At 35.9% G+C, this 15,556-nt stretch overlaps 1 protein-coding gene and 1 long non-coding RNA gene across 3 annotated transcripts in view; both read right to left on the bottom strand.

The window, feature by feature from the left end:
- Nucleotides 1–15,556, bottom strand: part of LOC101746051 (neuroglobin) — a 142,682-nt gene that overhangs the window by 26,719 nt on the left and 100,407 nt on the right. The window lies entirely within an intron of this gene.
- On the bottom strand, nt 1,831–4,923 carry LOC134200592 (uncharacterized). Its single transcript, XR_009975575.1, has 2 exons — nt 4,450–4,923; nt 1,831–2,575 (listed from the first exon to the last, which is right to left on the bottom strand). It is a non-coding gene; the product is annotated as an uncharacterized LOC134200592 (long non-coding RNA).

The raw sequence follows: 15,556 nt of genomic DNA, 5'->3' as shown, positions 1-15,556 counted from the left end.
GTAAGTAAATGTACAGTAAGTAAAAGTAATGAATTAGTAAGAAATTTTCCGGCTACGTGACATTTTGTGTGCAGTGTACTGTAGATGTACATCAGAATCTGTCGAAGCCTGTGAAAACGTCGGTAGACCAAGCAGGCTAGTCGATAGAGTGACCACCGTGGACCCCGGGCAGGAATGTAATCAAGCATGCGCTCCAAGCAAGTATAGTACATCGGACCCAAATTGTTTAAAACATTTGCGGCTGTTTAAATTAGAAGTACTTAACTATATCGGACTATTCGGTAAATACTTACGGATGTGTTTGAAATTCGAGAAAACGAAGAACACAAGCAATTGTAAATTTATTCTGGACTTTTTATATTTAGTACTAACTGACCCGGCAGACTTCGCAGTGTCTCAATCGATAAATAAAAGACCTAAACTTTTGTATAAAATAAACTTAAAACAAACAAAAGGAATCCGTCCGACGGGGGACACATCAAAGGAAAAACAAAACTGTTATTTTTATTTAATTCCGAGCATTTTCATATTTATTTACCTTTTAAACCTCCTATGAACTTCCACAAATAATTCAAGACCAAATTCAGCCAAATCGGTCCAGCCGTTCTCGAGTTTTAGCGAGATTAACGAACAGCAATTCATTTTTATATACATTCATAGAAGATAAAGATAATAGTGAAGCCACAATAGAAATACATTTTTTTTTCTAAACTAGCGCATTATTTTTCGTGCTCGAGTGATATATAGCAAGAGAGAAGCCTTCTTCAAGGGATTAACAATAACAAAACTCAACTTCAATAGCGCAAACAATGCACGAACGGAGAATAACAAAAGAAGCCACAAACAATATATATTTTTAATCTTGTTCCACGAGTATTCGAGGAATTCTATTTGAGGAATTAGTATTTATTAGATGATGAAAATATAACGATTGTTATTGTTACTTCATGCTGAAATGCGAATCGATCCTCAATAATAATTAAGATGCTTAGCTCGTGAATTAGCGTGAATTATTCGTTCGTGAATTATTATCGGTGTGAGGGTGTACTGGGAACACGCACGCTAGTTCTGCTGTTTGGTAGTTTGGCTGTTTGGTAGTTTGGCTGTTTGGTAGGCAGTGGCTTTGCTGACGTCCATGAGCGACGGTAACCACTCACCATCCGGTGGGCCGTATGCTCGTCTGCCTAAACGGCAATAAAAATAAATAAAAAAGCAGTGAAACATCAGGATTGGGACCGTTTTAATACCTAAAAATTAAACCCCAGATCTAATGAAGGTCGGTGGCGGCAATAACTTTGTGATGTCCAAGGCCTACTTCGCAGCAGGTTCACCGACAACTAGTTATAATAGAACAGAGTATAAATTAAGATTGATATAATTATAATGTGCATTTTTAATTAACTTTAAACATTATAACTTCAGTCATTTTGAAATGTAAAATTGTTTTATTAAATTGAATATCCTTTGTTACGCAAACCTAGCGAATGGAAGAAAGTAGAAGCTAAGCGATACGTTTTAAGGTAAGGCTTGGCGGTATGAAGTGACCGCACACAGACAGGTCGATAAAAGGATTACCCACTTCGATCAATAATAGTACTAGATTAAGGATCAGGAACAAAAATAAGACGCTCCAGTGGCCACGTTTGCAGACACGAAAACATCTTCATTTCTTAGAAAAAAGTTGAATAATGTTAACGACTTCAGTTTATTATAAACCTTAATGCTTAAACATAAAGTTTAATTACCATTGCAAAATATATGTATTTAGGTCCTTTCGTCAAAAAAAGAATATTAAGGAATAAATTTAAAATGTAACTTGAACATAAAAAGTCATCAGTACAAAAATATTTATTCTAAAATGATACATAAAGCCTAATTTATAAGGTTAAAAATATTTGTTTAAAATTTCGTGCTTATTGTATTGTGGAACTAGATGTAGTTCTTGGTATTACATTTCAATGCTCAGAACACAGTAAGTATTGAAAGACATAGAGTTGCAGAATATACATATTTGTATTAGGTTTGTTTTGTATGGTCGCAACTATTTTTGACCGATTCAAAAAAGTAGTAGATAATATTTTACATTGCCGCTATTACAACAAATAGGTGATAAAAAATAAAATTGAATAAAGTAAAAAAAATATGAAAGGAAACACGAAACATGTTTTCCACGTATTCTTTATACAGAAGTAATTAAAACAATAATGTAGGTTTAATTACCTTTAAACAGATTCAGTTTGTTATAAAGCTGTCTTTTAGAAGTTATTTTTATATGAGCGGTTTCTTTTTTACAAATATAATATAATCTTATATCAATGAATTTTTCTATAATCAGTTTAATTTAGGCTTATTTTATGGCTGTGTTCGTTTCCCCCAGAAAACAAATTCTTTTCAGCATATACGCTTAAAATATTTACACATACATATAAAGTTTTTTTAATACTTTTTTGCATTGATTTGCCACCACCATTGAACAATTCTAGAATTTTTATAAGGGTTCTATATTTCTTCTCCTCTTTCTTTCGCGACAATATATATCCATTGTGCACAGCGACAAGGGGCAGTAGTAGGAAATCTACAAACAAAAATAACATTATAAAATAACAAAACTACTCTATGCATTCCCTGTTCAAGAATAGGTGATGTTTGTTACAATAGTTGGTGCCTTGTTGCAAACATTGGCCAAACAATTACAATATTCGTAAATTGTGTTTTATTTACAATATAATTGTGTTTAGTATTTTATGAAAAACACTTAATAATATAAATTTACCAAAAAAAGATATTCCTTCCAAAACCTTGGTGTTACGGTGGTTTTTTACTCAGTTTTTGAACGTGCAGTGCAGCGTTTTGACGTCTTAGTGTTGGCTATGATTGGACCATACTAATTTGAAATAAGACCACAAATTTGTTATAGCGTATGTCTAACTATTATGGTTATGCCGCAATAAGTGTTATTTTATTTATAAAAATAAAGCAACGTCAAACATCGCTGAAATTTTTGTTAAACACCCGAGCGGAGCCGGAGCGGGCCGCTAGTATTAAATAATGAACTAAAACAAAAAACTACGACTCGTTGATTTTATAAATGAAATTTCGGTTTCATAATTAGCGTATTTGTTGGGTTTACTGTTACGGCAGATTTCTTTCGCGTTTAGTATTTTCAATTTATTATTAACGTTATTTCGAATGCCTTACAATTTGACTATAAAAAAAATGTATTTTTTATTATATTTTTTTTATTGCTTGGACTTGCTATTGTTTGGACGAGCCTGGTGTTAAGTGGTTACTGGAGCCCATAGACATCACGCAAATGCGCCATCCACCTTGAGATATAAGTTCTAAGGTCTCAAGTATAGTTACAACGGCTGCCCCACCCTTCTAACCGAAACGCATTACTGCTTCACGGCAGAAATAGGCAGGGTGGTGGTACCCACCCGCGCGGACTCACAAGATATCCTACCACCAGTATAAATAACATAAATGTGTGGTGTCGTGGGACACCTGATAGGAACGAAGTTCCTTATTATAAAAATATAAATTTTAAGTTCTATTCGAGGTATAAAGAAAATAATTGTTCGGGTATACATTTTTTATTATAATTTTTTTATTGATAAAAAATTTTTTTTTTGTACGTTATTATAAAGTTAAGTCGTACACTGCGTGCATTACTAATAAAAATCTTACGTTACGGACATTTTTTCCCGGTTAGGGTACCCCTCCGCATCGTCCCTTAAAGAACTTCGTTCCAAAGCTGTAATCTCAAAGATATTACGAGTATTTTCACTTCGCAACAACCCAAACAATACATCAATGTTCAATAATACAAGCCAACAATAAAAGCAATCAAATAATCGTTTGGAAACACTTCAATAAAACCCAAAGTTACAGTCTATATGAAGCTATGTAGGGCCGGTCCGCATTCACGAAAGTGCCAAAGGATTTAATCTGTACTGAATGTTGTAGAGAACGGGTGCAGTTTATGAGCTCTTGACCTTATTTTGTTGGTAAAACCGTAAGGTTGACACCCGCATTTCCCTTTCTTGAAATTGTATTAACCGATTTATTGAAAATCTGGCATGTTTTTTAACTGGACCTCTTTATTTCTGGTTTTTCTTTAAAAAAAAGATGTGTGGTGTCGTTGGACACCGGATAGGAACGAAGGTCCTTATTATAAAAATATTAATTTTAAGTTCTATACGAGGTATAAAGAAAGTAATTATTCGGGTATACATTTTTTACTATGATTTCTTTTTATAAAAAAAAACTACTTTACTAAGTTATCAACTTTATTTTATTCACAATTATTTTTAAAAAAATATGTAATAATAATATACAAAGAAACAGCTATTTATTTGAATAATAATAATAACCGTCATCACGTAGACTATACATTAGACACTGTTTAGCCATCATACTAAGACTATACATAAATAATAGAAATCTTACGTTACGGACGTTTTTTCCCGGTCAGGGTACCCCTCCGCATCGTCCCATAAGGAACTTCGTTCCAAAAATCTAAGGTAAAAATCCGCACGGACAGGTGTTAGGCTAAATGAAAACTGTAGATATAATAAAAATGGTTGAATTGGGATAGATTGAATGTCATGAATATGACAATGACGTGATGTACGATTGTCATTTCTTAACACTATCGTTAACTTTATCTGTCACCAAACGCACAGGGCTCTTACTCTTAAGTCCACTCGACGACCCGATCCAACTTTAAATCATTATTTAGATTGGATTCGAACGAGATGAAACTTCTTTGAGGGAGAAGGTTGCGAATTTGTTTAAATTAAATTCTGAGGTCAATCGAGTTCACAAGTGGAAAGATTAAAATAAATTTCCAGAGTACATATTATATTCACTCATGAGCGATTACTAAAGTTTATAATTGAATGAAGGAAAACTAGAAAGAGTGAGTTTTTAACAGGACGACATTATCACATCGTTTCTTTGGAGCTATGACATATTTTAAGCTGTGTAAAAGAAAGAACGCCTATAGGGTTATTTATTTCGTGGATGGTTTTAATGAAAGTTTTCATTGTCGAAGATTGATGAAAATAATATTATATTACTTTAGAAAAACGATATATTTATTATGTTTATATTTATTAGTCGTCGTGGCCTAACGGATAAGACGTCCGGTGCATTCGTGTTGAAGCGATGCACCGGTGTTCGAATCCCGCAGGCGGGTACCAATTATTCTAATGAAATACGTACTCAACAAATGTTCACGATTGAATTCCACGGTGAAGGAATAACATCGTGTAATAAAAATGAAACCCGCAAAATTATAATTTGCGTAATTACTGATGGTAGGACCTCTTGTGAGTTCGCGCGGGTGGGTACCACCACCCTGCCTATTTCTGTTGTGAAGCAGTAATGCGTTTCGGTTTGAAGGGTGGGGCAGCCGTTGTAACTATACTTGAGACCTTAGAACTTGTATCTCAAGGTGGGTGACGCATTTACGTTGTGGATGTCTATGGGCTCCAGTAACCACTTAACACCAGGAGGGCTGTGAGCTGGTCCACACATCTAATCAATAAAAAAAATTAAAAAGTAATGCAAATTTCAAGTTTGTATGTCGTTAAAAAAATCGGTTGTCTGTAAAGTCGGTTTACTGACGATAGTTGAACGTGACAACGTCATAAGAAAATGCTGATGGAATGGTTTCATTTTTCAAAAGAAAATTTTAATTTTACTTATTTGTTTGATAGATATTTTGTATGGACAATTGACACCACATTCACTTTTCACTGAACATCATACTTGACGAAAACATGTAAATGTATTATTGTATAGCAGCTGTCCCCGCGGATGCATCGCTCACTCAAGTAGAAGAGAGACAGATGTCGAACACTGCCGAACGCGGAGGCCGATCGTGCCTCTTTGTCGCTCGTTGCGCGCTCTCGCTTGCACTTCAAGCCTTAAATGGAACGCCTCCGAGCGAGGTAATGCCGCACGAGTCATGTTTTTTCGTGGGTGCAGCCGGCCCCATCGAATTATAAGACGTTGTCACGTCAAAATTAAATTCGTTATACAAAACAGACTACTAGAACGTGGTAAAATTGCATTGATTCCTATTATTGGTATGTGAGTTGATTGTCTTCTTTGTTTAATTATAATGATAACTTTAAATTAAGTGTATACTTTCTTGCACATTAAAAGTAACGTAAATGTATAGTAGTAAGTAGTAAGTAATACAGTATAAATTTAAATAAGTAATTGACATTATGTAAATTGTGTAAGAGCTTACTGTAACTGAACAGCGCCACTAGCGGCAAACGCGGGCAAATGATCCCATACCATACAAATTTGAGTTAACTTTTACGCCATCGAGAACGTTAAAAACTCGCACTAAGCACCCAGATGAGCGCAGAGCTTGCAGCAGCTTTCTCGGTAGTCGATATTGACTGTAATAGGATAATAGGGGATGTTTGTGTGAAGGAGTTTTGAAGTCGTCGTGGCCTAAAGGATAAGACGTCCCGGTGCATTCGTATCGAGCGATGCACCGGTGTTCGAATCCCGCAGGCGGGTACCAATTTTTCTAATGAAATACGTACTTAACAAATGTTCACGATTGACTTCCACAGTGAAGGAACAACATCGTGCAATAAAAATCAAACCCGCAAAATTATAATTTGCGTAATTACTGGTGGTAGGACCTCTTGTGAGTCCGCACGGGTAGGTACCACCGCCCCGCTTATTTCTGCCGTGAAGCAGTAATGCGTTTGGTTTGAAGGGTGGGGCAGCCGTTGTGACCATACTGAGACCTTAGAACTATATCTCAAGGTGTGTGGCGCATTTACGTTGTAGATGTCTAAGGGCTCCAGTTACCACTTAACACCAGGTGGGCTGTGAGCTCGTCCACATAATATATAAGCAATAAAAAAAAAAAGAGTTGCTTGTTTGCGTTAATTGAATAGCATGTTTCATTCGTTCCTGGGTATAAGAAAGAAATACCACTGATTACCTAACAGATTATAATTGTCGTTGATTTTTTTTGTTAAATTAGGGATGAGCTTTCTCTTTTTTGTATATTGGTAACATTCGGTATTTTAATTTTTACATTCATTTGTTTATTAATGTGTTTTTTTTTATATTTCGAAATTATAACTTAACATTACTTCCATAATATTATATCATATTAATGTTTTATTTACGAGTTACGAGTTTAGAATATGAAAGTTAGTTTAAAAGCTTTTCTTCAAGATCTAATTGTTTAATCATGCTCACATAAAATGCTTTATGATCATATATTAAATTTTTCTTTCGAAAGAATATCTTCTTCTATATCGTTCCCTCACTATTGAGGATCGCGACCACATGCGATGTACTTCCAATGTGCTCGATCATGGGTGGCATGGACTGCATGGTACAGACTACCACCGAGTGCTTCTCTTGCTAGATCTGACCATCTGGCTGGTGTTCTGCCCACGGCGCGCTTGCCTTCTATTCGATCCGTTATTATGAGCTTCTCTAATTCATGTCTGGGAGACCGCATGATGTGTCCGAAGAAGCTCATAACACGTTCCCGGCAGCTAAGAATATCATAAGCAAACGAATTAAAAAGCAACATTGAGTGGCAGCCCTAAAGTATTTAGCGTAATACGACTGAATTCCTCCACAGTTGAGCCCGCTGATAAGGCTTTTTCGCAAAAAAGGGCTTGTAAGTTTCATTTGCTTTGTTGCCATTCGCATATGAAAATACTCGGCTATATACGTCTGAATACAAAATGCTTAAGACCGTTACATCTTTATCGAAGCTGATACAAAATATAAAGTGAATAGAATATATTCTTAATACATAAACATGTCGCTAGCTTTTGTTGTAGTAAAATTTTCTAAGCTTACAAAACATATTAGTTTTATGCAAAAAAATTCAAGTGCTTTCGTAATTATTCTGAATTTGATTTGATTGAGTTTCCATTTTGGTATTTCTAAACTTAGAGAGAGAGAGAGAGAGAGAGAGAGAGAGAGAGAGAATACACTTTATTGCACACCAAAACACAATTTACATTCAAAAACAATCAAAAAGCAGATACATTTGTACAATAGGCGGTATTATCGCTAAAAGCGATCTCTTCCAGAAAACCGTTTAATTTACAGAAATTCTGGAAAATAAAAAAAATATAGTAGGTATGTTGCGGTGTACTAAAGACAATAATACATTATTATAGAAAATATATACATACAATAAACAGTGTGAACTTAGTGTTTTAACTTCCGAATTCTTATCTAAAACGTATAATGCGAAGACAGTTGATAGATGCCTCCCGCATTTTCTCCGGACGATAGAAGGCTGACGACAGATGATTTTTAACTATTTTCAATTCCACGCTGTGCAAAGTACATTAATGGTATAAAATTTCCCGAACATCAATTTTCTTGGATGCATCTCGATAGAAGTCAACTTCGATCTTCGGTCATCATCATCTGTCTTCGTTTTCAGGATCGATTGACATTCTGTCTATATAACTAAGAGTATTTCTCAGCAACTTTTAGGTTTATATAGGAAACTACCTATAGGAATAAAGTTACCTAATGTATTGACATACGCTATAAAGTATCTAAATTAAATATCGTAGATTTTTTTTTTATTGCTAAGATGGGTGGACAAGCTCACAGCCCACTTGGTGTCAAGCGGTTACTGGAGCCCATAGACATTTACAACGTAAATGCGTCACCCACCTTGAGATATAAGTTCTAAGGTCTCAAGTATAGTTACAACGGCTGCCCCACCCTTCAAACCGATTACTGCTTTACGGCAGAAATAGGCAGGGCGGTGATACCTACCCGCGCGGACTCACAAGAGGTCCTACCACCAGTAAAACCTTTTTATTACAGTCTAATATGTTACGATACAAATATAAAACAAGCCAGAACACACAACAAAGAGTACGAGCGTCCATTAGCTTCTACCGGCCGAAACACATTAATGACAGAATTTTCAATTATTTACTAACAAAGAAATCAATATTGTACACATTATGGCGCGGCCTAAATAACAAGCGTATTGGTAATTTTGAACGGCTTCAGTGTTCAAAAGGAATAGTAAATTTACAAAACCAATTCTAAACAAGTTGATAGCGTTGTAGAAGTTCGACATGCTTTCCAGAAAAAATCTCAATCATAAAAGCTCGAACTATTTGAACTAAATGTATACAACCTATTTCGAGGATAATAAATTTTCTGTAAGCAAAGTTATTTTTTGGAACGAAGTTCCTTATGGGACGATGCGGAGGGGTACCCTAACCGGGAAAAAACGTCCGTAACGTAAGATTTTTATTATAATAGTAATGCACACAGTGTAAGACTTAACTGTAATAACGTACAAAAAATAATATATTTTTTTTATCATTCATTGTCCACGATCTCAGAGCGTTCGTTTGCGCAATACTCTAACTCTTATGCAAACAACCGTGAATGAAGTGTACCACAATAAGTTCGCACGTTACCGAATGACTGTGGGTTGTTTAAAAAACCTCCAGTTTTATTTTCTTTATACCTCGAATAGAACTTCGTTCCTATCCGGTGTCCCATCACACCACACATCTTTTAATCTTCTTTGAACACATTGACTGCCACGTCGGTCACCGGTGTAGGCGGCACACTGAAGTAATTGTGTCAATTTCTGTTACTAAGCGCCTGGATTACCCAACTTCGCCTTCTTTTGTTTGTTAATGTGTGTCTTTTATGTCACTTACAAATAGATTAATTCTCAGTATCTTCAGATTCATCTTTTCCAGAATCTACTAGAAATTCTGGCATCTTAGTAAGAAGATCGAAGAGAGAAATCGACATAATTACTTTAGTAGGCACCGTAGGGCACCGATGACTTACACTGTAGTCAACGTGTTAACGATAATTCGGTCTCTATTGATTCCGACGTAAAATAAATGGCCAAATTTAAATTTTTTTTATTGCATTTTATTAATATCATGTCCCGCGAGTGAAGATACTATCAACCAAGTCTCGCTATGATGACTTGTATTAAAATATTTTTTTGTTATATGGTGTATGGACATACTTTTTCTTTATGGTTTCAAATATAAATAAATATATTTCAAAAGTAAAAAAGCAATAAAAAATTGTGAGATTAACAACCTGAAACAATGTGAAAATACTGAAGAGATATTTAGCACAGACCTTGTAAACAATGAGTTTTTCTAGATTAGCTGGATGGATACGATGGATTTGAATAACTTTTGTCAAGGGAAAGCATATGTACTTTTTCTTGCAAAAACTGTTGATGGAAAAATCATACTATATAGTCTTAACAGACGTATGTTGTTGTGTTTAAAAAGGAAGTGTTTCAGTGATTGAATTTTATTATTAAAAACTCAACGCGAATAGTGTAGGTCGCTTGATACAGTTATGCGCATACTTAAATGTTTACATAACCATACACAGAGGGTATGGATGTTAAAGATGTCGTAAATTTAGAACGATGTAGCTCAGTTTTAATTATTTGTTATACCATTCCTGCGTTACTCTACAGTAAAATATAAAGGTTCACTTATTTACAACAAGCGTTCATTTATTCAAATAATGACATCTACTCAATAAGACAATTAAAAGAGATTTGCTTAGTGAAATCGCTATACGTTCACATCACTGATGACGATCGCAATTATTTATACGTTAGCTATTTAATCCCTTCGTTCAATTATCGATTTTTTTTTTAGTACCCAATTCATAATTCAGCGGTAAAATGTATTGAAATGGTTGTTTCGGTTTTTATATTCCCTTTTATAATGTTTTAGATCTTTATTTTGGTAATTTTCAACGGAAATGTTCTCACTGTTAACGAAATAAGCTAAGATTGGGTTAGCGATTTTCGATTATTTCACTTTACAAAATCATTTAAGGTTTACAAAGTTGAAGGCGATCACAATGTGCTATTACCACAAAGGATTCTTATAGCTTTTGGTTAGCATCTTTGCTTATACTAAAATAAAATTGCCGAATTAAAAATGATGCACAAATTCTCATAACAATAATTAGTGGAAATTGAGCGTCGGTGGACCTATCGAGGCCAGATCCTACATGGGCAAACTTTGAGAACAAAATTCCAAAAGTATTAAAAACAGATCGCAAACCCTTTTACCAAACACGTCAAACATTCCTAGCGACATAGCAACAAAAGCTATGATTGAATGCTACAAAAGCTTTTAGAAGTTTGTGCTTAGTTACGTGCGTAACTCATAACAATTTTAGCAAATTTATTTGAAAATCATATGCCCAGTGGTACTCAAATAGTGTAGGTTGAATTTGTATTTCTGAACGCGTATGCATACCTAAATTATTGTCATTTTGCTTAAACAATTTCACTAATGGAAATGAATCTAGAAAACGAGATATTAGATCACTTGCATAATGTGAGTAGTGAAAATAAAGCTATACTTGCTTAACAATCTTTAACGATTTTGACAACAATTCATGTGCTTTAACGTAAATTACTGTAAGCCGGTAAGAGTAACGCCATCTATCGCTGAATAGCCAAACGAATATCGAAGGATCTAGTAATATCTAGAACGCTCGAGGAGTACAACGCCATCTATTGTCAGATTGCTGAAACACGCATCGAAGGTACTGGACTTGTGAGGAATGTTCTAGACGATTCTAGGGATTTCGTCTCGACTATAAAAGCGTAGTAGAGATGGCGCGCCCTCAGTCAGTAATCGGAACTACTCGAAGCGAAAAAAGCAAACGGATCACCTGAAGCGAAGCGGAAGAAGCAAATTGAGAATTATAAAGTGTTTGTGAAGTGTTCTAAGTGCTAATACAGTTTTAATTTGTACTTCGGTATAATTTTTTATTTCTCCCGAACCTCAGCGCGTAGCATTACCAACGTAAATAGATTGTACGCGATGAGTAATATCAAATCTAAATGTGTTACGTGGCTTTTGACTGTCGTGTTAACACCGTTAAGAGTTTACCATAATTTGCATTGAGTTAAAGAACAATTTACGAGAATTTAGGTTTTGGTTTAATATTCCATTAAAGGTGACTCTTTTACACGGTAGACACGTTCCTACAAAATCTCGTGTTTTGTGAAACCGCGTTATATGAGACTAGAAGTCAGTACAAAAAGGACAGTATTTTTTTTAAATGAAACATCTCAACTATGCCTGTATTTTTTTTTTAACTAAGCAGTAAAATTTCGGGGCTATTCCCATATATTGTGCGTTCATAGTGCATAATGAAAATTTCTAATTAATTTTTAAACAAAAGTACGTTATCGTGTTGTAGAAGTGCCGTGTTATGAGCGGGTTTTGGGGAATTTCCTTTTCGTGTTAGAATGGAACCGTGTTGTAAAATATCGTTACATAAAATATGTAAAATATGTTATATGTAAGAAGGGTTACCTGTAATTGATTTAAGCTAAAAAGTATTGTATTTTTCTTTTTTTTGCAATGTTTTTAAGAGTCAAACTGAGAGAGTATTGTTTGTTTTAAACTAAAGTCATGTATGCAAACGTAATTCAAATATATGGACAATTTATCTAATCGTGAATTTTACTGCCCACCTTGAGGGACTAAGTTAAATTCTTGAAAATACTGCGACTTCCCCACCTTATTTTTTTTTCCAACCTATGCTTATAGCTTTGAGAGGCTATATCAGCGTTGCCCTAGTGTAGGGGTGAGCTCTCAGGGCTCAAACCGGAGGTGTTAGTAACACTGGCCCTAGCAAGAGCAGTGCTTCGCAGAATCTTCCACCGGATCGGAAACGCGACCCACTGAGAAGATCCGGCGAGAAACTCAGTGGGCTGTGTTTATGGGTTAATTTACTCGCCGAGCGCTTCGTCGCAAGCGACGGGTTCGGCGAGGACGGTGACCGGTGCTTGACGTACCTAAAAACACCGTTAAAAGATCGGGAAGTATCGTATTGATCATTTACTTTCAATTGCAACACGTGAACGATTACTGGCAGAACTAAACTGAATAGTACCTACTTACTAGTGCGCCTTCACTGTACCTAGTTTATTAGTACTATTTTGGTTTATACTTAAAGTCTTTAAAAGTGTAATTAATCGCTTGAATAAATAATCTACGAGATTAATAGAAGGAGACACTGGAACTTTTCGGTAACAAAAGTAATAAATCTTCTTAAGTCCAGGACGTCAAAGGTTATTTATGTAATTAGTTCTTTTTTGTTGTGAAAAACTTCTTTGTTTTATCCTATAAATAAACTGGTATAAGGTCATTCTTAGAAAGCATTGTGAATAAATTTCGATTAAATGATCGGATTCAAAAATTATATTAACACGTGCTTTCTCTGCAATACGAGAGGTTTCCATACCAAGGAATTTTGTATCAGGAAAATCTTTTTTTTTTAATTGAGTGAGGTCCACCTTGTGTTAAGTGGTTACCGGGTCCATAGACATCAGCAATGTAAATACCGCCACCCACCTGTAAGCATGAGTTCTATGATTCAGTTCTATAGTACAACCGCTGTCCCCACCATTCAAATCGAAATCGGGGTAGTCATAGCTACATGTTGCGTGATGTCGAACGAACAAGAAGTCAAGAAAAATAAAATTGATTTAAGTATGTACAATTAAAAACCATAAAGCAATTTAGTTAGCGAAAATTTCATTGTCAAAACTCGATTTTGTGAATTTTCTATAGTGTTATGTGAAATCGATTCTGACATTTATTTATTTAGTCTTCTTACAAATTAACTGTATAAACCAAAACATTGGTAAGGTATTTAACACGTTAATTGCGGACCATTTTTGTAAGACTTCCATTCAGTGCATATTATTATGAGGTCTTTTCGAGGCAAGATTAGATTTCTTTACAGTGCGTATGAGACATGATAAGCTTCATAAAGGACCGTTTTTGAAAATGACTCATGCCCATAGAAATCCGGACATAGTCGCCTCCCATTTTGAGCAAACGAGTGTATCAGAGGACAGTCGCGCATGGGTCGTTTTAAACCGCATAACGCAGTCAACGTGTTAATAATTTAATTAGCTTAAGTAATTTCTAACAACAGCTATAAATCGCTGCAAAGCATCATGGAATATATCCATTTCCGGAGCATAGGCTAGCAAGACATTGAGTAGCGAGACAGCACGATGCGTCGGAGAGTAAGCGGTGTGCTGCGTACGCGCGTGCGTAGTACTAAGAAGCTGCCGCTGGCGACGCACCGCTCCACACAGACATCCATGATCCTATCACATAAGGTAGGAAAAAAACTAAAGGTCTATTCCAGTTACGCCTGGACGGATAGGTGAGCTCACGCGCTCAACCTGATAGGATTTGATAAAATTAGCCCTTGCCAGAGCAACGCTTCGCAGAATCTAACACCGGATCGGAATGGTGACCCACTGAGAAGATCCGGCGAGAAGCTCAGTGGGCTGTTGTCTGTGGGTTAATTTACTCGCCGAGCCCTTCGTCACAAGCGACGGGGACCTTTAGACTACCAGCTAATAGGTAGGGAAAAAGCGACCAACAAACCTAGAATTTTGTTTTTCATCCAGATATCAGAGGCAGAAGATCATCAAACAAAACAAGCAGTGTCTTGTAATATTTACTGGCGGTAGGACCTCTTCTTGTAGATGTCTATGGGCTCTAGTAACCACTTAACACCAGGTGGGCTGTGAGCTCGTCCATCCATCTAAGCAATAAAAAAAAATCGGTTGTCTGTAAAGTGGGTTTACTGACAATAGTTGAACGTGACAACGTCATAAGAAAATACTGATGGATTTTCACTTCACTTCTTGGACTTCATATTTGACGAAAACATGTAAATGTATTATTGTATAGCAGCTGTCCCCGCGGATGCATCGCTCACTCAAGTAGAAGAGAGACAGATGTCGAACGCTGCCGGACCCGGAGGCCGATTGTGCCTCTTTGTCGCTCGTTGCGCGCTCTCGCTTGCACTTCAAGCCGTAAATGGAACGCCTCAGAGCGAGGTAACGCCGCATGAGTCATGTTTTTTTGTGCGTGCAGCCGGCTCCATCTAATTATAAGACGTTGTCACGTCAAATAAAGCTAATTACCCAGAACTTGGTCGAAATTATCATAATAATTGTTACATCTCCGAACGGAAACAATTTATCTAAGCTTCGGGCGAGAAGTGCGCTTCATTGTTACGAACGACGAGGGTCGAAGGGCCGGAAGGCGGACAACAATGTCCCGTTGATGTGAACAATTTATTTCGCGTTACATTATAATTTTGTAAGGAAATTGTTGCATTCAAATATACCTATTTTCTTTGAGCTATCTCATTGTGCGCTACACGGAAATATGATGAGGGACATTTTTAATGGTATACTTATATAATGGTATATTTTTTAAATTGAAAAGGTATGCTCAAATCATTTTGGAACATCAAAATCAGACTTTAACGTCAAATGTGAAAAAAGCAGATCATTTCATTCATCGCCATCGTAGGTCGACGAGCAAACGTAGCAAATGAGCAAACGAAAATACTTACTCACTTGAGAGTGATTTTTTTTATTCATTTTTTTATTGCTTAGATGGGTGGACTAGCTCACAGCCCACCTGGTGTTAAGTGGTTACTGGAGCCCATAGAC

The sequence above is a fragment of the Bombyx mori genome, chromosome 18, assembly GCF_030269925.1.
Source record: "Bombyx mori chromosome 18, ASM3026992v2".
Taxonomy (NCBI): Eukaryota; Metazoa; Arthropoda; class Insecta; order Lepidoptera; family Bombycidae; genus Bombyx; species Bombyx mori.
Note: the sequence above shows the minus strand (reverse complement) of the source record. Positions and strands in the feature narration are given on the sequence as shown.